This window comes from Papaver somniferum, chromosome 2 (genome assembly GCF_003573695.1).
Source record: "Papaver somniferum cultivar HN1 chromosome 2, ASM357369v1, whole genome shotgun sequence".
Lineage (NCBI taxonomy): Eukaryota > Viridiplantae > Streptophyta > Magnoliopsida > Ranunculales > Papaveraceae > Papaver > Papaver somniferum.
In genome coordinates, this window is record NC_039359.1 from 24,441,408 (window position 1) to 24,462,418 (window position 21,011).

The window sequence follows — 21,011 nt, forward strand, 5'->3', positions numbered from 1 at the left end:
TTTTACTCTTCTTCGTCTTCTCTGCTACTGTTCTTTATCAAATAACCTCCATTCTCATTCTTTAATGGCTCCTGCTGGTAAAAAGATTTACCAAATTAAAGGACGAACTTTATTCGAAAGGTTATACACTTTATCTTCCTCCATCAACTGATTATTCCTCCAAACTTAATTTTGATTTGATCAACTCTGAACAGTGGAGTAATCAGAGAGTCATTGCTTCATTAGGACAACTTCAAATTCTTCCAATTCCCCTGTATAACCCTGAAATTCCTCTTTTCAATAAAATTCTTGCTGATGAGAGATTCGCACGGGGAATATTTCAACTGAGTGGTGATGCGATTAGAATAGCATTAGAATATTCTCGTCGCGCAGCTGGATTAGAGTCCTCTTACCATTTTGAGGTCCTAAAAAAATTGTACCGCGATAAAGTTATTGATCCCACTGAATATACTCTTGACAATTTCTTCAATCATTATTGTGTTGGGCTTATGAAAAGTAATTCAACCAAATGGGCCGTTCGCTTAATAAGAAAAGACGACATTGCTGAAGATAACAGAATCATGCGAGACGTCGACTTGAATGACAAATCCAATAACAGTGCACGCAGATCTAATGATTCAAGTTGGCTTAATTGTCCCACCATTTTAGAAGGTCCCTACATTTCTGGTAAAGCTGAGGATGGTTCTGATCTTCCGCTTCCCGATAATCTTTCTTCTTATCAACCTTGGAAGTTCGCATTGTCCGAGAGTGAGACAAAGAAAGTGGTATGTAATTTCCGCATAAGTATTCTCAATCTCGCATAATATTTCTTCTAATTTCTTATTTTCCTGTATTTTTCCTTTGCAGGCTACTAAGAAGACCAAAATTTCACACAATGCATCACCTTCGTAGAATAAGAAAGTAAGAAACATCCTTTTTTTTTTTAATTTTAACAATATTGTTGCCTCTGTTTCTTATCTTGGTTATTCGCGTAGGTGAAATCTTTGGGTGATAAGACTTCGGGCAAGGTTAAGAATATTCTGAAGAAAACCGTGTCTAAGTCTAAGTCTAAGTCTTCATCCAAAACGACTTCGTCCATGGATGATCTCTCTAGGAAGCGCAAAAGATATGGTTCTTCCTCAAGTTCGGAATCTACTAATGATGACATTCTCGCTCCTGAAGAAGATTCATTAATTGATTCTTATGTGAAAGAATTATCAAACCTTTTTTCTAAGGATATGCTGACTACTGTTGATCGTGAAGGGTTGGATCATGCCTTTAAGATGGTCTCAAATGTATGTATCACTCCTAACTTGGAGGATCCATCTCTTCGTGGAATTGCCTCTGCGATAAACCCAGATCTCCAATTTACACTTAACGCTATGGTAATATTCACAACTTTATTTTTAACTTTTCCTTAGTATCCCCTCCCTTTACTCATAATGCTTCTTTACACTCTCGCAGGGAGCTCGTTTGTCTTATGAAATTTCTGTGGATCATGAAAGGAAGCTTCTCAAGCTGAAAAATGAGAATGCCAAACTTAAAGATGAGAACTCAACTAATTCTGAACTGATTCGCCAGGCTCGAGAAATAAATAATGAACTTATTGGTATGTAATTATCATTTTCTTCATTCTTCTTCTTTTATGAGATAATTCGCACTTCTTACTTTATTATGTTCGCAGACTTGTATAACCTTTCAGATGAAGCGGCTAATCTCCCTGATGCTGAAATTCTCTTAGAGCATCTCAATTCTTCCCTAAATAATTATCCCACTCAAGGATTTGAGAACCTTAGCTTGGAAGAATTAAGGTTGAAATACGCTACTCTTAGGCAAAGCCATAGATATGCATTAACCTCATTCAATAGCTTTAAACATCGTCTTTATGAAAGTAGAGAAACAGTTCGAGTATTGGAAGCGAAGAGGAATAAACTTATTACTGAAAAAGATGAGATCGCTCTTAATGGTGCGAAAGAACTAGAAAAGTTCCAAGAATACCTTATTGAAGTTAAGAAAGAACGTGATTCAGCTTTGAGCGAAAGGAACACACTCATTGAAGAAAGAAATTCAATTCGATCTAACTGCTTATAGAGAGTGAAGCTCAATTTAGTTAGGCTGCTGGAGTTCTGAATGATGCTAGGAATAATTTAGGTGTAAATGTGAGCCTTCAGACTGAGCATTCTTCATTGTTCGCAGACATTGTTTCCAATTATGAAGGTCATTTGTTGTTCTTTAACGCTTGTTCATACTTCAAGAATAACATCTTACGTCGTTTTAACTTGCTTGCTCATATTTCGCAGTGAATGAGAAGGATTATCTTGAGAGAATTATAGATTTAGAAACTCTCTTAACTGCTAAAGAAGAAGAATCTTCTAATCGCAACTTCAGGTACCAGCAATTGAAGGAAAACTGGACCCGTATGGTTTCAAACAACAGCAATGACGCTAATCGCGCTCGTATAGCTGCTATTAAACGAGTCTGTCTAGAGAATAATATCCATGTATCGAAGTATAAGTTTCCACAGATTCCTGAAAATGTACCTATTCCTGATATTATAATCAGTGATGGAGAAGATGAAGATTCTGAAGAAGAAGTTAGTGATTTTGATGCTGAGCGAGAAGATGAAGGAAATGAAGATTAATCCTTCATTTTTTATCTTGTTACAAATTCCTTTGTTGTAAATTCTTCTTTATTTTTGTATATCTTGAAGATATTAACTTTCATCCTTTTAATGCAAATCTTCTCTTCTTCGTGTTCTTGCTGAAAATATTATTTCTCGCATTATATAAGACTATTAAATGGGGCAATTATCATTTCCTTTGCATTGCCATTCTTGCCTCTTGTTAATTGACGCATCTTGATAGGCCAAGTATGATTTATATCATTTATCATAAACTTCTTCTTGTGCGAACATTATCACATTAGCTTCAATAATTTTTTCTCTTAGGTCTTATTTTGCCTTCCTATGTAAAGGTCTTATGTTGCCGTATTTATGAGCGACGAGATTGCAGGTTGTCTTTACACCATAGTGTATCGACCCATTAATCTCGTCTTATCTTTTTCTTGTATTATTTCCTTTTCAGGTTTTATCGAATAAATATGACAAGTTTTATTACTCGCATGAGTAAAAAGTCTCATGACATTTACGTCTTTTGACACAATTCACCTCCCTAACGGAGGGTGCCGTCCTTATCTTCCCCCTGGTTTCCCCTTCAAAGAAGCTTACCTCTACCGGGTTAAGGTTATGGCTCTTCCCATCCGTTAATTCAACAACCAGTTGATTTCTCAGTCTTGTAACTATTAAGTTACAAGACTGCACCCTAAGTGGGGTATCTTCGGACCGAGTGCATCATAGTCAGGACTTGTCAAGAGTGGCAAGGTACGCCCCAGATGCCCCGGGAACTCTTGACTCAACCGTGTACCTCGGCACCCTGATCGAGTTTCTGCACTCCTTGGGAGAGACTTTATCACCTTAGTCTCTCAATCTCAGATTATTACCTTAGACTGAAAATTTAAGGTACCTTTCCCGGATGGGAATTTTCGTTTATTCTCACCCCAAATCTCTATAACTCAAGTTCCGGGGTCGGATTTGCTTTCCCTTGAGTCATGCTTTCTAGGTTTCTCCGACTATGACGTGTGATAGGTCTTACTTTTCTGCCTCTTGCATTTATGCGAACTAAGTTGCACGCCATATTCAGATTCCTAGTTTATCTGATAATAAATATTATTTCTGTTTCCTTATTTTAAGGTCTTATTTTCTTGATGTAATATCACTTTATGAAATTTGAATTTTTCATTCTATTTCTAATATTTGAGTTTTCACAACTCTAGTACAAAGATTTTTTATTGTTTTTGTTTCGCATAAAGAATAGCATGTGCATTCCTCATACTACTCATTTTTTCTCTTGAATTGCTGAATCTCCTTAATCTTGCAAATGTTTAGAATATTAGTTCGCATAATCTTTCATTCTCCTCTATGCGAGGTTCTTAATATCCTTTGTTTTTTTCTCAAAAATAGAAATTTTCCCCCTGTATGCTTCCTTCTTATGTAGAAGCAATATTTCTGATTCGCTTAGCACTGTTATTCGCAGAAGATTCTTCTTCAGTATTCTGCTCATTTGTTTTTGCAACTTCATATACTGCATCTACCATTAACTTCTCATCTCTTTGACTCACTGTGATACGTTGTTTCCAATTTCTTCGTTTACTTTCTCTTTCTTCGCACTTATCAATGTCAATTTCTTGACAGTTTCTTCTTGCAATTGTATCCCCTCTTATTATACCAACACCTTTAGGTAAAGGAAATTTTATACACTGATGAAATGTCGAAGCCACCGCCAAGATACTGTGCAACCATGGCCTTCCAATCAGAGCATTATAAGGTGATTCGACATCCATAACACAGAATACAATCTCCGTTGGCAAGTTATGAAGAAGAATTCTCATTGTAACCTCTCCTTTTGGCTTGTTCGTAGTTCCATTAAACCCATAAATTTTATATATTTAAGGAATTAATTCATCATCTCTTCCACCCGTAACTTTGTATGTAGAATAAAATAGGATGTCAACAGAGTTTCCAGGGTCTATAAATATTCTATTTATCGCCCAAGTGTTTGCTTCATCCTCTTCATCATCCTCTACTTTCGGCTTTGGATTAATTCCTAATCTTACCACCAATGGAAATTCATGTGGTTCTCCTCCGCCTGGTGTTTCTTCCGCACTGAATGAGATAACTTGTTTTTTCCACTCTTTTAATGGTGATACTTTCACAAGATTTAGGATCTCTTTGCCTTCAACATCTCTCGAATACACCCGACTTAAGATATTATCTTTGAAATTTTCTATATTCTTGAATGAATGTATAATCGAATTACAATACAAGTTCTTCACTTTCGCACATACTTCAATTATATGTACATTCTTTCCATTATCCGCTTTATACTCATTTACCCTTGGTGGTGGTGGTGGAAAATTCTTTGGTTGTGCTAAGAAATGGTTCAACTTTCCCTGTTCAATCATCCTTAATATGATTTTCCTTAAATTTCTGCAGTTACTTGATGTGTAACCGTGAAATCTATGATATACACAAAATTCTTTACTCCTCCTCCCTGGTGGTGGTTCGTCTCCTGCATTATGTGGTTCTGGAATATCTTCCATTAGGATGTCAGCTTCCAATATCTTATCCATTGTGGTATTCAACTTTGGCAAATTTATCTGCTCCCACACTATTCTTCCATATTTTTTATTATAATGTGTTTTTGGACCTCTAGAACTTCCTGGTTGAATCGTATCAGTACCTCCGCAATTTTGATGTTGCTTTTCAAACTCTGCTTGATCTGCACTACCCATGGCTACCAGTTTTTGTTCCATTTCTGCAACATTCCTTCGTTGATTCCCTTGCGGTGTACTCGTAACAGTATTTGTCAATATTGGAAGTAAACTTGCATTTCCACCCTTCACATCTGGTATTGCAACTGGGTACGACTCCATATCTCTTTGTTTCTATTCAAGTGCTATGTGCTCTTCTTAAAATTCGCGCAATTCTGATATTGTTATCGTATCCTTTATCCGAAAGATTTGTGTATACAATAAATCTGTAGCAAAGAGATCATTGATAAATGCAAGAATAAGGTGTTGCTCATCTACTCGTCTTCCCATTTCGCTACACATGGTTCTCCAGCGTGTTGTTAGATGACGCAAAGTCTCATTTGTTCTTCTGCGAAGTCCGAATGTTGTCTCAATCCCCGGTCTTGACATATTATTGCTGATGTATTGTCCTAAAAAGACATTCTGTAAATGGTGACATGACCCAATTGATTCTACTGGTATCCCTTCAAACCATTTCAAAGCTTCTCCGCCAAGCTCGCAACAAAATATTTACACATGACTGCATCATTATTTTCACATTGCAATAGAGATCGGGTGTATGCTTTCACATGTTGTATTGCACAAGCACTTCCATCAAATATACTAGTAAACACTGGTAAGCTGCACTTGGACGGTATTGATGCCCTTTGGATTTGTCTTGTAAAAGGAGTTTTTCCAGCTTCTTCTACTGCTTCTTCTAATTGTCTCCTTCCACCATTTCTTCGTGTAGTCATCATTTCTCTTAATTCTGCCATTTCTCTCAAAATTTCTTCACTTAAGGTTTGATATAAATCTTATCGCATTGGTCTTTTTAATCTTGCTTGCATCAATCTATTATCATGATTATTCTGACACATTGCCTTTTGTATTTCGCATTCTTCAGCTTCTTCTCTTCTTCGCCTACACCTTTCTCTCTCAATGTTCATATCATTATGCACTCTATCATGCCTCTCTTATTCATCTCTTCTTTGTTCTGTATCATCCATGAGATAACGTTTGCGTCGTCTTAATCTATTGTCATGATTGTTTTGACGTAACGCTTCCTTCAATTTCTTCAATTTCTTCTCTTCTTCTCTGTCTATTTCTTTCATCTCTCGCACATGTAATCTTCTCTTCGCGCTCATACTGATTCCTCACCATTTCTCTTCCATGTAATATCATCTGCTCTTGTCTTGGATCATCTTCCTCTCTTTCAAGATTATGATGTGTGCGACGAAAAATCTCACGTGGATGTTCATATCGTTTAGTTCCTCGATCTTGAATTGTACGTCTTCTCTCTTGTTGATCCTTTGAATTGTTATTTTCTTGCGAATTTTCTTCAATAACTTCCATGCGATGTCTTTGCCTATAATTTTCACGGTTAGATTGACTTTGTTTCTGCTTGATCTTGATCTTGACCTTGTAGCACTTCTTGATCTCTGTTCATGTAACCTAAGATTTTCTCCTCTCAGGTCATCATTTTGACGAATCAAATTCGCACGCTCTTCGTCATCTCTTCTCCGTTCTGAAATCAATCTTTGTCTAAGTTCTGCAATTTCCATATCTTCTTCATTTCCATCAATTCTTCTTGGTATTCTAGTCTTTTGTGTTTCTTCTCCAGTAGAACTTGTTTGTGAAGTATGAACACTCACTCTATCATAATTAATATCATTGTTCCGCTCTTCATTTCATAATCTCCCTGTTTCTAGCGCCAAAAATGTAGTTGCAAGTTTCCTCACAACCACATTCCACTATAACTATAATCAATATTAGGTAATCATAATTAAACTCTTCATTGATTATCAAGACTTAAGTCGGTTTACAAGATGGATACAAGTATTACAACAATCTTACTTTCTCCTAGATTTACTTTCTCTCTCCCTATTTCTTGTCTAATACTCACTAAAAAAACCCCTCCACAAGTAATAACCTCTCCTCTTTATATAAGATCTTGCATAGTGGATGATAGCTAAGAGATCTTTTATTTTCGGAATCTCTATGCGATATACTCGCTCATGTACAATCACTCGTTCTCGCACAGACCATACTTCGCACAGATCTTCACACTTTACTCGTGACTTTGCTGACATCATCCATTACGTCATCTCAACCTTGTTGTGTGCGATCTCCCTCGTTTAAGTTATATAGTCTTCACTTCGCATACTTACTAACATGTGCGATATCTCACTCCTACAACAATTCAGCTATTCTAATTGGAACTCGTTAACAAAAAACTGTGCTCCCGAAAGAAGAAAATAATTAGGCCAGCGTACTTGAAATAAGCCAAACTAGATACTGTGATGACGCTTTTTCTTTCCAGAAAGGTCTTTTTGATAAAGTACCCCTACTTTTCACTTTACACAAAAACAATGCCCCCGTTTTTTACAAATTTGTTAAAGTACCCTTGCCTTGACCGTTTTATTCAAAAAACGGTAAACGTCAGTTAACAGCCGTTAATGCTTAGGTGGCAGTGCAAAAAAGTCTAAAAATCCCTTCGATCTAAATAGAGTTGAATCTACTTGACCGGAAAAGTGGTCGGAGGAGTAGTTCATGTGACCAGCATCTTCATATCTTCCCAATCTCAGTATCTAGCTCTCCCTTCCTGCATTGCAACACCACTTCATTCCACCAACTAGCTCTGCCAAAACAACTGCACTTTCTTGCATTCACTGCCATCCCTTCAGTTCCCATCTTCAACCCCGCATCGGATTATTGCGGCATAACTAAAAACATCAATACTTCCTGTGACTTCAGCTGCAACTCCACCACTCAACTCAACTCAATTTCATTGCAGCATCACCCGCAACATCTTATGCAATATCACATCTACCAGTCCTATGCACTTCACCAGCACTACCATATCATCTACAAATCAACTCCAATAACAATTCTCACCATTTCAGTTTACTAGACAGACCACCAGGAGCCAGTTGCACCAGCTTCACTACACCACATAGCAGCAACATCTTATATTCACCAGACTCGAAACCAAGTAACAACCCGATACTCCATATCTCAGTTCCATTCAATGGCCATCACCTGTAGCTGCACATCTTACCAGGCTGAGTTCTCACCTGCAATACCAGTCTTGTCCAAGTTCATGGCTTCACTGTAACCTCCATTCCTTGCTCTGCTCAACATCAACAACTTCCCTGTAAGTCCCTAAACATACACCTATTTCAGGTAGCTCAATTAGCCCAGGCCATATCTTCATAATTCAAGCCAATTCTTGTTGTTCAGCTGCTCTTCTTCTTGTCAGTCTCTTTGTATCGTTCTCTATAGCACCAACAAAAGCTACTAACGAATCACTACCAACTGCTGCTTCAACTCTACCTGGTCCAACCCCTGCCATTTCAATCTCAGCTTCACAAGCACCAACAAAGTATCTATCTCAGTCTTGTCCACCACCAAACAACTCCTCCAATTCCCCTTCTTCTCAGTTCAACCATCTCCATCTTCATAACACCAGTATCGCTGTCACCTGCAATATACCACCATAAACAACATATGTAACACCATATATCCTCACCAATATACAAGCCACTGCCATTGCACAAACAACTCCCCCATTGCAGTTGCATCTCATACCCTTCCAGGAAAAATCATCTTTCACAAGCACCACCCACTATAGCTTAAGTCACTGCACCTCAAACAATTCCAGCTTCACTTCCACCAGCAAATCTCAATACTACCAGATCCTTGTTCTTGACAGTAAAATCTCAAAACCCCTCTTACCAGCAAACCCCATTTCTTCCACGGCATCAGACCACCAGTTTCCAACTTTAGGAGAAACCCTAATCTCCAAATCGATTAACACCATCATCTCCAATAGTTGTTTAGCTCGAAACCCCTTTGATTTCTTCTCAAATTACGCCTGAATCTCTACAAATTGTTCTACCATATCCCTATTCCTTCATCTGGTTAATCGATGAAACCATTCACATTAATCTTCAATAAACTGATCAATCAAACCAGAAACATCTATCGGTTTAACTAACCTATCGATTCAATTGAATCGACAAAATTTTTCTCTTGGCTGAAACAGAAGAGAGGAACAAAGAGGAGAGGAAGAAAGAGTGTCGGTGAAAACAAAGTGTCTCACTCTTTTAAGATAAGTGATGGGTTTATGGTAATTTGACCAGTTTTTTGACTAGGTAAACGACCATTGACTCAAGTATGCAGGCCCAAAGGATGAAAGTAGACGGTAAAGGCATTTTAGCAAGTTTGAAAAATACAGGGGCATTAATTTTATGGATATCCAAAAAATGGGGGTACTTTAACAAAATTCCCCTTCTAGAAATGATTGGTGTAACACAATGATAATCCCGCAGCGACACCGTGTGAGAGAAAAAAAAATGGTGGACCCCACCATTAACTCCACCCCCTGCAAATCTCCCCCAGGGCTTCCCTAATGGCCCTTAGAGCATCTCTAATAGAGGGTGAAGTTATTTATTTTTCATGACACGTAGGATTTTACACCCCTATTTTCCATAAATCCATCTCCAGTAGTAGGTCCTACGAAAAAGGAAGGATTTCAAAATAATAAGAAGGTCTTATAGAAAGTCTTGTTTAGACCTTGAGAATGACCTCCATGTCATCAATTTAACAACTTTTTTAATTATTGTTTCCAAATAATTTTTTTTAAATCAATAGGAAAAAGAAATCACTTTTATTCTTTATCCAAAAAACTAATCATAAAAATAAGACCCCACACCATTGGAGATGGTACATGAACAAAACATTGTTATTTTTCCCACAAATATAAAATTCCATAAATAAAGACCTAAATAAAAACTCCACGTAGGATTTTTAGCACCTACTGTTGGAGATACTCTTAGATCTCTCCACGGTGCAGATTACGCGAGATGGCTTCGGTGTATGTATCATTGCTGTTTTCTTTCACTTGTACACCAAAAAAAAAAAAGAACACTAATATTTTCCTCTACTTGTAAAAGTAGGGTTAGCTTTCTCTCACAACTTTGTAGAGATTAGAGATTTCATTCATGTATATATATATATAATTGGTTACAAAAATAAACACATACAAAGTCAAGATAAACGTTTACGACTTTCTAAGAGATAAAGATAACAACCTAGCTAATCCAAACTAACTGGAGGAGATTTGATAAACAATTTAAGCTAACGTACATGGATAAGTGATTTATCTATAGAGATCTTTGTGGACCAGTGGTTGAATTTTCCAGAGTCTGAGATGAATAGTTCATCGTGTGCGCATGACTCCTACTTGGCTTGTTACTCGTGTGATCCAGTTTTACTTGTAATACCCCCTCAAGTTGGAGCAGGAGATGATATATAACGAATGCCCAACTTGCTGACAAGACGATGAAATTGTGTGGCTCCAAGTGGCTTTGTAAATGTGTAGGCAAGCTGATCTGGAGAAGGAATGTAAGTGAGAGAAATAAGACCAAAGAACATTTTCTCACGAACAAAGTGACAATCAATCTCAATATGCTTTGTGCGCTCGTGAAAAACAGGATTCTTCGCAATGTGAATTGCGGCATGATTATTGCAATAGGCTGGAATAGAACCTGGAATGGATATACGAAGATGGCGAAATAAATATTTTAGCCATTGCACTTCAGCAGTAATGTTTGCAAGATCTTTATATTCATCTTCGGTGGAAGACCGAGAAACAGTTGGTTGTTTCTTTGATTTCCAAAAAAGAGAGATAACACCTAACATAGTGAAACAGCCTGTCGTGGAGCGGCGGGTGAGAGGACAACCCGCCCCATCAGAGTCAGTATATCCTTGAAGAGAAAGATTACTTGAAGGCAATAAAAGGAGACCATGAACAATGGACAAGCATAGCGACATTTAAATGTGAAGTATGCAGATTCTACTGACTCACGGATATTAAGTTAAACTTAGAATTTGGGATATGATATACATGATTTAATTTTAACGTATGTGAGAGTATAACTTCACCAATGTGCTTCACTAATGCGTGTGATCCATCAGTTAGTTGAACTAATATTGCCTTAGGCGTTGTGGAATATGAGTTAAAAAAAGGAAAGCGATGAACAAACACGGTGGGTAGCTCCACTATTTATAATCCATGAAGCAAGTAGAGTTGTTAGAATTTTACCTGCTAAATTAACAGAGGGTGTTGTATCTCCTCAGGTGCCAATAAGGCGAGTAGGCGAGCACACTATTCAGCAGTGCGTGTAGGTGCGACTTGATTAACAGTGGAAGATGCTTGAGATGAAACATTAATTGCCACGCCATGTTCTTGTGGATTGGAAGGATAGACATGTATCTTCCAACATTTTTCTTTGCTACGTCCATGGCGATTACAGTGATCACATAAAGGCCTGGACTCTTGTTATTGTTGTTTTTGTTACTTGATCGCGGAAAAGGATTCTGACGATTACTTTTGAAGTTTTATGCAGCGGATCCAACATGAGTAGTAGAGTTAGCATTGATATTCTGTTGTTGTTGTCGGACGAGATTGTATATACTGTTAACAAGCGGAAATGGCTCCATTAACAAGATATTGCTGCGAAGAGTTGCAAAGCGGTCATGAAGTCCCTGCAAAAACTCCATGGAGCGATCCTGATTTTATATTTTCCATCGCTACATGAGCAAGGTTCGCATGGAAGAAAAGAATCAAACTCGTCCTATAACGCCTTGATACGAGTGTGATAAGCATAAACATACAGATCCTCTTGCTTGAGGGATGAAATCGCTTGCTTAAAATGGAAGGGCTTCGGCGCATTTGAATGAGCAAAGCATGTTTTCAGATCTAGTCAAATGGTAGAAGCAGATTCCATATACATGACGCTAGACTTAATATCGGGATTCACAGGGTTAAAAAGACAGCTACCTAGTAGATAATTGCTACGGTTCCACGCACAGAGCTTTCCTTCTTCAGTTGGTTTTGAAATGGTGCCGCCGACGAAACCTAGCTTGTCCTTGGCACTAAGAGCCATCGTGATTCCACGTACCCAGGTGCAGTAGTTATCACCTGTTAGTAATGGAGAGAAAAGATAGCAGACGGATTGTCTAAGGGATGGATGTAAAAGGTGTTAGAGCATAGATCGTTTGAACTCACCAAACGTTGGTATGTCAAGTTTGGTTGTCATATTTTAGTGTGTCAAAACTCATCCAAAGTCGCTTGATTATATACTATAGTCAACTTCGTTTAGGTTAGACTAGAAAATCTAGGAATGTTGAGACATACAAGTATTACTCCTAAGAACTGAAAAATGTGAAGAAGCGAACTACAACGACGACATCATCCTTCCTCTTAAGGTTAGTAATATTGGCTTGAACTATTTCATGTCTAACGTATCTTTCAAGTCTGCGAAGCTGTACATATTGTATGATACTCTAGTGATGTGACATGGTCATATTTGTATGATCATAGTATTAGGGAATTAGACTAAGAAGTATAACGCTTACTTTTGAACTTCGTAGATATGACATCGACATAATCTTGGTGAAGATTTCATCATAGGAAACAATGTTTTACATTCGTTTAAAGGAAGTACATTCATGAACTTGTTTTATGAACCGAAAGGGAAATCATTAGGCTTATTGGTACAACTATTAACTCATTGCAAATCTTTGGATTACCAATATGTGTGAGATGGTAGAACCGATCGTAACTTTGTTATGTATATTTTTATACTTAATCACAGTGCCTGACTTATGATTTCGTCTGACTAGTTTTTAGTAATTGGTGTAACCGATCCTAAGTAATCACCATGAGATGGTATGATCGATAGTTGTATTGGTGTGACCGATCCTATGTAATCACCATGAGATGGTATGATCGATAGTTGTATTGGTGTGACCAATCCTAGTAATTTATGTGACCGATCACAGTGTATTGTGTAATCGATCCTTGTAATTGGTAACCGATGTAACCGATCCTGGTAACTGGTGTGACCGATCAAAAGAAATACCATGGAATATGGTAACCTGTCCTGGTAACTTGTGTGACCGACCATAAGTATTTCCATATTGAGGTATAACTGATCCTTGTGATTGGTAGAACCGATTGAACCCATGAATTTTAAACTTGTTTGGAAGTGTGGTATAACCGATTCCAAGAATGTAAATCCATGTAAATATGAATAAGGATTTACAGTGAAGAGAAGTGAACATACTTTGAACACGTACAATAACTCTTATCATTTATTGTTCAAAGATATTGCTTAGTATTCAAGGAGATCCTATATAAATTGGGAATATTTTAGTTAAGGTTTTTGGTTTTATATGCTTTAATTACCAGTAATTAAATGCATATCTCTACAAAATAAAAATTAGTAATGTGCACTTACTAATTGGAGATTTCGGAAATTTTGGACAAGCATTTATTGGAATTAGGAAAACCGAATTTTGCTATTCATTGCATATCTTGAGAATATTGTTGGTTTTGAAAATTCCTTGGTGTTCAAACATACTTGGTCTATAAATACCTAAGTTTGCATTTCTAGCAAATTATCCAAAGAACCAGACAAACTTCATTCTTGTTGTTTCAGGTGGAGCCATCTAATGGGAAAGGAAAGTGTTGATACATGAAATATATTACCCTTTTATCCGGTCTAGTGTACCCCCGAAGGGGAGGCAAGCCCGACGTGAGACGTGGGGACTAAAGACCAAGCCCACCAAGAAGATGCTTATTAAATGAAAAGGACAAGAGGGGAATTAATGGGAAAGAATAAGGTTTTATTAGAGAAGCGATGACATCAATAGTAATTAAAGGAGTTTAGGACACATGGCATGATGTCATAAAAGGAAGGGGCTTTTGGAAAGTCTATATAAGAAAGGACAAGGTACAATGGAAAGGGGGACTCTCTCTATCTCTCTTACTATTATTAGAACAGGTGAGGTCATTTGGTTAGCTAGGACGGGTAGAACCTAACGAGAATTTGAGTATTAACATTTGGCGACCACACCCGGAGGCTCGTTGGTGTGGTTTTAAAAGAACCTAAAACTTAGACCTGCAAGTATACAGGGTCAGTTGTAGTGAGTGAGGTAAGAAGGGGTTTGTCCTCAGGGACAAGGAGGGTGTAATGATATTTCTTTGTGTTTTCCTAACTAATTTCCTAAAGTGGCAGTGACAAGAGCTAAACAATGGGAAGTATACTAGGGCCTTTGAATCCACCACTAATTTACATTATTGTTCTGATCCTAACACTAACCTTGTCCTTATAACTGATAATGAAATGGATGTCAATCCTCTACATATCTAAGGTCAATCTGATATGGATGATTCAATCACAACTAAGATAATCCTCCTAAGCATTAACTGTCTTTCAAGGTACAACTAATCAAAAGGTTCATATATACTGTTAAGTATGAGTTGCGGTTCTACAACACAGAATAAATCTAACTACAATGGAAGCATTACATACACTGTGAAAGTTAAGTGTTGAAGTCCTAAGACTAAATTCCATCCTAAACAATTAAACATAACAAGGTTATTATCATGAACATGAACAGCAAATAGCAAATTAGGGTTTCATCTAACCCTAGCAGAACAACTTAGAACATGAACTGTGAATTAAATTTAGAATTGAAACAAAAAAAAAAAGTAAAAACCTAAAACTAACACTATTGGTGCTCTGGCTAGCCCAGAAATACCCCTCACATTACAAACACCATGTTCTATTTATAGTGCAGAATCCCCAAATTTCTAAACCCTAATTTTTGAAAACCTAAAATTTGATTTGGGGATTTTCAATTTGACGTAGCCACTTGCGATTTCACCTCGACACATACCTTCTTCTGTTCTTCCCACTTGTTCTGCTGCTTTTCTTTGTGAACTGTGAACCCTAGCTCGAGTCGTCTCATCAACTCCACATCCTAGGTCAGTGGGATGTGAATTTGATGAAACACCTAGGCTAGGTAGAGAGATGGTGGAGTTGTCGGGTAGTTGTGGTGGTGGTGTGGTTCGAGGTCTGGTGGTGGCAGTGATGGAAGGAGATGGTGGTGGCGGAAGTTGCAGGTGATAGGGAAGAGAGGAATTTGGGGAGAAGAGGAGAATAGGTCGATGAAGAATGGGTTAGGGGCTGTTTGGTTTGTGGTGTAGGTGTTTGGCGTTTGGGTGTTGAGCGGGAGTAGCGAACTTTGATGCACGGCGAGTAAAGAGCGTTGGATGATCCCATATAGATTGAATCGAACGGCTACGATGAAGAGGTATGTAGCGACCGTTGGATTATGAGATACAACAAAACTGACGGCTTCAGATGGAGTTAGGTACTATGTGTTTGACAGGAGCTTCGGATTTTGATGCACAATGATGAGGTGGCCGTTGGATGATGAGATGAATCCAATCTGATGGCTCTCATGGAAATGGGTATGGATAATGGAAATGGATTTGGGTAAGGGTTTTGGGCCTTGGGTATGCCAAGCCCATATCTTCTTTAAGAACAATTCTTCCTCTTCAAGCCCACTTTTAATTGATCCGTCTCTTGCAAACATCAATCTTCGCTGCCTTTTTGCGGGAGTCTTTGCCATTTCTTTGCTCTTTTCGCTTTGTGAGTTAACCAGGCTTTATTTAGTACCTAAAAATGCAAAATTAATTGAGAAAAGTATTTATTCTTGAAAACAACGAAAACACAGAATATGGGATAAAATGGAGCGTTAGTGCACAAATGATGAGTTAAATGCCAATAAAAAGGTGCAAATATATACAATATTTGGCACTCATCACTCGTGTCTAGCTCACCATGACACACCTAGAAGGCGCTATCTCGGGCACGACAGAAAACCAAGAAGCCAATCAACCTCCTAACCTCGATGATAGAGGATGATGACAGCGAGGAGGAAACGCCGATCCTGGGCGTTATCAAGCAATCGGTAAATCGGGGATCCAAAGTAAAGAGGTGGCAACGTCACCGAAGAAGAACGTGCAAGCAGCCCGGCTAGCGAAACCGGTATCATACAGTCTGCAAAACATGCAGAAAGAATTGGACGAGCGCGCACAAAGAAGACAAGATCTTGAAAACTGGATAGCACATGCAGTAGTGGCAGGACAACGTACGTCTAAAGAAGCACTAGAGAGCGCACAACACAAAGGTGACAAGACGACAGTAACATCGCAAAAACAAATAGCCAAGTACCTGGAGCAAAACTGTCACGTGGTAAAACAAGAAAATCATTGCCGCGTGAATAGACCATATACCGCGCACATCCGAGAATATGCATACCCCGAAGATTACACATATCTGTAGTTCAAAATGTATGAAGGCCAAGGGAATGCGTGAGAGCACCTCAACTGATTCCTATCAGCAATGAACGACAAGGCTACTGATAGGGCTGCACATGGGACGGGAGGGTACGGATTTTTGCCTAGCTCAGTACCCGTACCTCCCAATGGCCGGTACCTCTATCTTATACCTGTACCTGTAGCTGTGCAGTACGGGACGGGACGGAACCTATACCTGTTTAACTCGGTACGGGACGGGACGGGACCGGTTCTTTACCCGTAGTATATATAAAAAAAAAGAAAAAAGAAAAAAATTAGATCTTTATTTTGAATGTAATTATTAAAGAACCAACTATATGTTTCATAGTAAGTTCCAGCAAAATACATGTCACACGATGAATCATTCTTTATATACATTTATGCATACAAACCAAACTACACAGATGGTCCAGCAATATACTACTAAAATGTCATCAATTTTGTAAGAGTTGATGTTCACTAAACCCAAGACATAACCAGGAGCCACCGAGCACATCCTTAATTGCCTAAAGTCAAATCTCACTTGTATTTAAACATTTATTCTTATGCTTTCTTCTCTTTATCCACTAACGTATGACTTTTCTTTGTAATTGCGTGCAAATAATACTCCAGCAAAGAATGCTTTACATCATTGGATTAAAACTGAACCACGAGATTTAGGTAAGAAAGGAAGACCCACCAGCTTGATGAAGAACAAAATTAGGAATCATCTGATGATGAGATGGGCCGCCTCGATTTTCAGTGCCAGCTCCTTCACCATATGAAATCATACGAGCGCTAGGGTTATAGTATTCGACATTAAGGTAATAAGGTTACTATTAGATTCCTTATATAAAACAGTAGTTGAGTTATTATCGTACCCATGATTTTGAACCTTGGATTTAGCGGTCAGGATTTAATCCTAATATCAATGGATACAGATCCTCGGTACTACGGGACGGGAATTGCCTAGAATCGTCACTTGTACCTACTCTAGGAACGATACCAGTTTTTGGTACTTGTACCTGTCCCATCTGACACCGGTTCCGAAACGGTATCGGTACGGTTCCTGCGGTTCCTGTATGGTTCCACGGGACGGGATGGTTCCTGTGCAGCCCTAGCTACTGATGGAAAACTATGCCTGAAAGAATTCCCTAAGTCGCTCACGGGCACAGCGTTCACTTGGTATGACAACCTAAAGGAGGAAAGCATGGACTCCTGGAAAACTCTATATGCGCTCTTTCTCGGGAAGTTTTACTCAGCTAAAAGGAAGATCACGACGATAGATCTGAGCAAGAGTGGGTAACGAATAGGTGAGGAAGTAGGAAAATACATTTCACGGTTCTGGCGCTTGACATTGGATTGCCATGAAGAAATCAACGAGGAGGCGCTCGTCGAAATCTGCGAACAAGGAATGACCGCAACTTTTAGTTGGATTTTAATCAATTTCAGATTCCAGACGTTCGTAGAGTTAGAAGAAGCAGCTGAGAGGATCGCCGATTGCATAGAAGAGGAACCCATAGATTTTTCTTGGCGCACTACGGTCAGTACCACATCAGGAGCCCCACGCAACGTAAGACCTAATATTAGTAAGGAAAATAGAGACCAAACCCAGATTGATGGCAGAAGCCGAGAGAGAAACGGAGGAAGTAGACGCTATTATAAAACACCACCCCCTCTTCCTTGCAGCAAAGAACGCGCAATTAGATTCTTGAATCAATGGATCTCCAAAGGAGAAATTCAGCTACCCCCGACCACAGTGGATATCAACAAGATGGATAAAAACTCGGCCAAATACTGCCACTGTCACCGAAGGATGGGGCACCCAATGGAGGAATGTTTCGCCATTCGGAGCATATTCGAAAACAAGTGGGCAGCTGGAGAACTCGAGACAACAAGACAAACGATTACATACGACCCGTTCCTTCGCCACTAACCCTAAAAAAAAGAGAAAAGATGCGGAATACGGACCCGCAAGTTGTAAACACTTCTGTTTGGTAAGAAAATTTTCTTTCTCAAATTCTGACGAGCAAATATATCAAAAGGTCCTGGGAATGCCAAAGCCACCTGTTTGACTGACAAAAGGTATCGGGAAGCCAAAGGCACCCGATCGACTGACAAATTCACAAAAGGTCCTGGGAATGCCAAAGTCGCCTGGTTGACTGACAAAAGGTCTCGGAAAATCAAAGGCGCCCGGTCGACTGAAAAATTCACAAAAGGTCCTGGGAATCCCAAAGGCGCCTGATTGACTGACAAAAGGTCTCGGAAATCCAAAGGCGCCCGATCAACTGACAAATTCACAAAAGGTCCTGGGAATGCCAAAGGCGCCTGGTTGACTGAGAAAAGGTCTCGGAAATCCAAAGGCGCCCGATCGACTGACAACTTCACAAAAGGTCCTGGGAATGCCAAAGGCCCCCGGTTGACTAGCAAAAGGTCTCGGAAATCCAAAAGCACCCAATCGACTGACAAATTCACAAAAGGTACTGGGAATGCCAAATGCGCCTGGTTGACTGACAAAAGGTCTCGGAAAGCCAAAGGCTCCCGATCGACTGACAACTTCACAAAAGTCCCATATAAGTCTCCGAAACGTCAAAAACGCCTAGTCAACAGGCGTTGCACAAAGGAACCAAAAGAAGCCGAAGGCACTTGTACATTTTCTCAACCCCCTTGAACTAAAATAAAAGAATAGATATGGCTTATCCTCGCTCGTCTTCTAAAAAACGAATGATCAACCAGTGGATATACAAGTGCCCTGGCCATGCCAAAGACGCCTGATCGACTACCAAACCGGAAGCAGCCCTTGAAAATACTCAAGATGGCCAATCGGCTGACAAAGCGCATCCGGATCCCAGGGATACCGGCCGCGTTTCACCGAGTAAACAGACGCGTATCGTTCTTACATATTACGAGCAATACCCTCGCTGAGTAAATTGGCGGGAATTAGGTACAATTGACAATGTTTGGCTTACCCGGTTAAACATGTATATATAAGATACTAATAATCAATATGATCATGAAGGGAAGGAGTATAATCATATAACAATCGGCGTACCCAATAAATACGATAATGAAATGCTAGTAACAGAGACAGTCAAATACCACAATATCCCACAACATAAAAGACAGACAAACAACAATCACGGCGCTTTAAGAGCAAGCCCAACAAAGGAAGACAAAAAGAGCTGGCACAGGGACGGAGCACTTCAAGCTTATCAGAGTCGCTTTAGCTCCTGATGTTTCTCCTCAAACACAGCTCGAACAGTTGCCTCAGCGGCTTCTTCCCGCAACACCTCATCAATAGCCGCTCCGACATCAGCAAGCAATAAATCCAATGCCTCATTCTTGCTAGAAGTTGTCCCCGAGCGACTCTTCAACTCCTCCTCCAACTGAGAAATTTGACTCGTGAGCCGACTACGAGGATCATTCTGTCCCTTCACCTTCACCAACAGCTCCTCTAACCACTGCACTGGGAACTTAACATAAAGCGCAGATTACACAGCAGCCTCCCAGCTACGTAAGTTTGTTGCATCAATAGGATCATCGCCCACACGAGTAAGGAGGTCCGCGACCTCTAAGAGGTTTCTAGTTATATAGCACAAAAAGGGAACAACCAAGAGACCCTCTTTCGCCATATGACCACCACCATGCTCAACAATATCCCTATAGGCGGCAGCATAAATTGTCGGCACCAAGAAGCCGTGAACCAGAGTATGGGTAGCAGGGTCTACCCCAGCCTCGGGAGCGCTCACTACCAAAGGGAAACAAAACCGTACATCCTCGGAATCTTCTGTTATAGCAGGGGTAGTTGGTATATCAACCGTAGGAGAATTGTCCTGCTTCTCCGAGTGAATGGACGAGTCTCCGCCATCCACTTTAGTCCGCTTAGAGGATTCCTCGCCGCTTGGGATCACGCGCCTGGTACCATCCATATCGGTCCTTGTGGTTTCTTTCCGTTTCTTACCCATTTCCTAATACCAGCGACAGCATGTCAAAAAAATGGGGGAGGAGGAAGAGAAAAAAAAACGAAAAAAAAAAGGGAAGGGAAAAGCAACCTCGGGAATCGACAAACCTAGCGGAGTATCAGCAGCCTCAGGACGAGATGTAGAGGAACTAGAAGATGATTCAGAGCTACCAGCGGAACCTGACAAACGAGAAATGAGCACCATTGCAAAGACAACTTAAATTTATAAGAAAGAAAAATAGATAAAGGAAAAGAGCGAGGAATAACAAAAACAAAGACACGTATTAAATAGGGAATCACCTGCAGGATCATCAACGGTTAACGCCACGTGGGATGAGGACCCACCAAAAAATGACCGGCTAGACCCAGAAGGGATCATTAATTGCAGCACAACACTAGGAGATACTGGAGGATGCCCCCTCCCACGAACGGTTTCATCCCTAAGAGGGTGAACTGATGTTACACGAAGGGGCGGCGATACCCAACTGGACCCCGAGGGAAGACTAACCCGTAGACTCCTCAACTGAT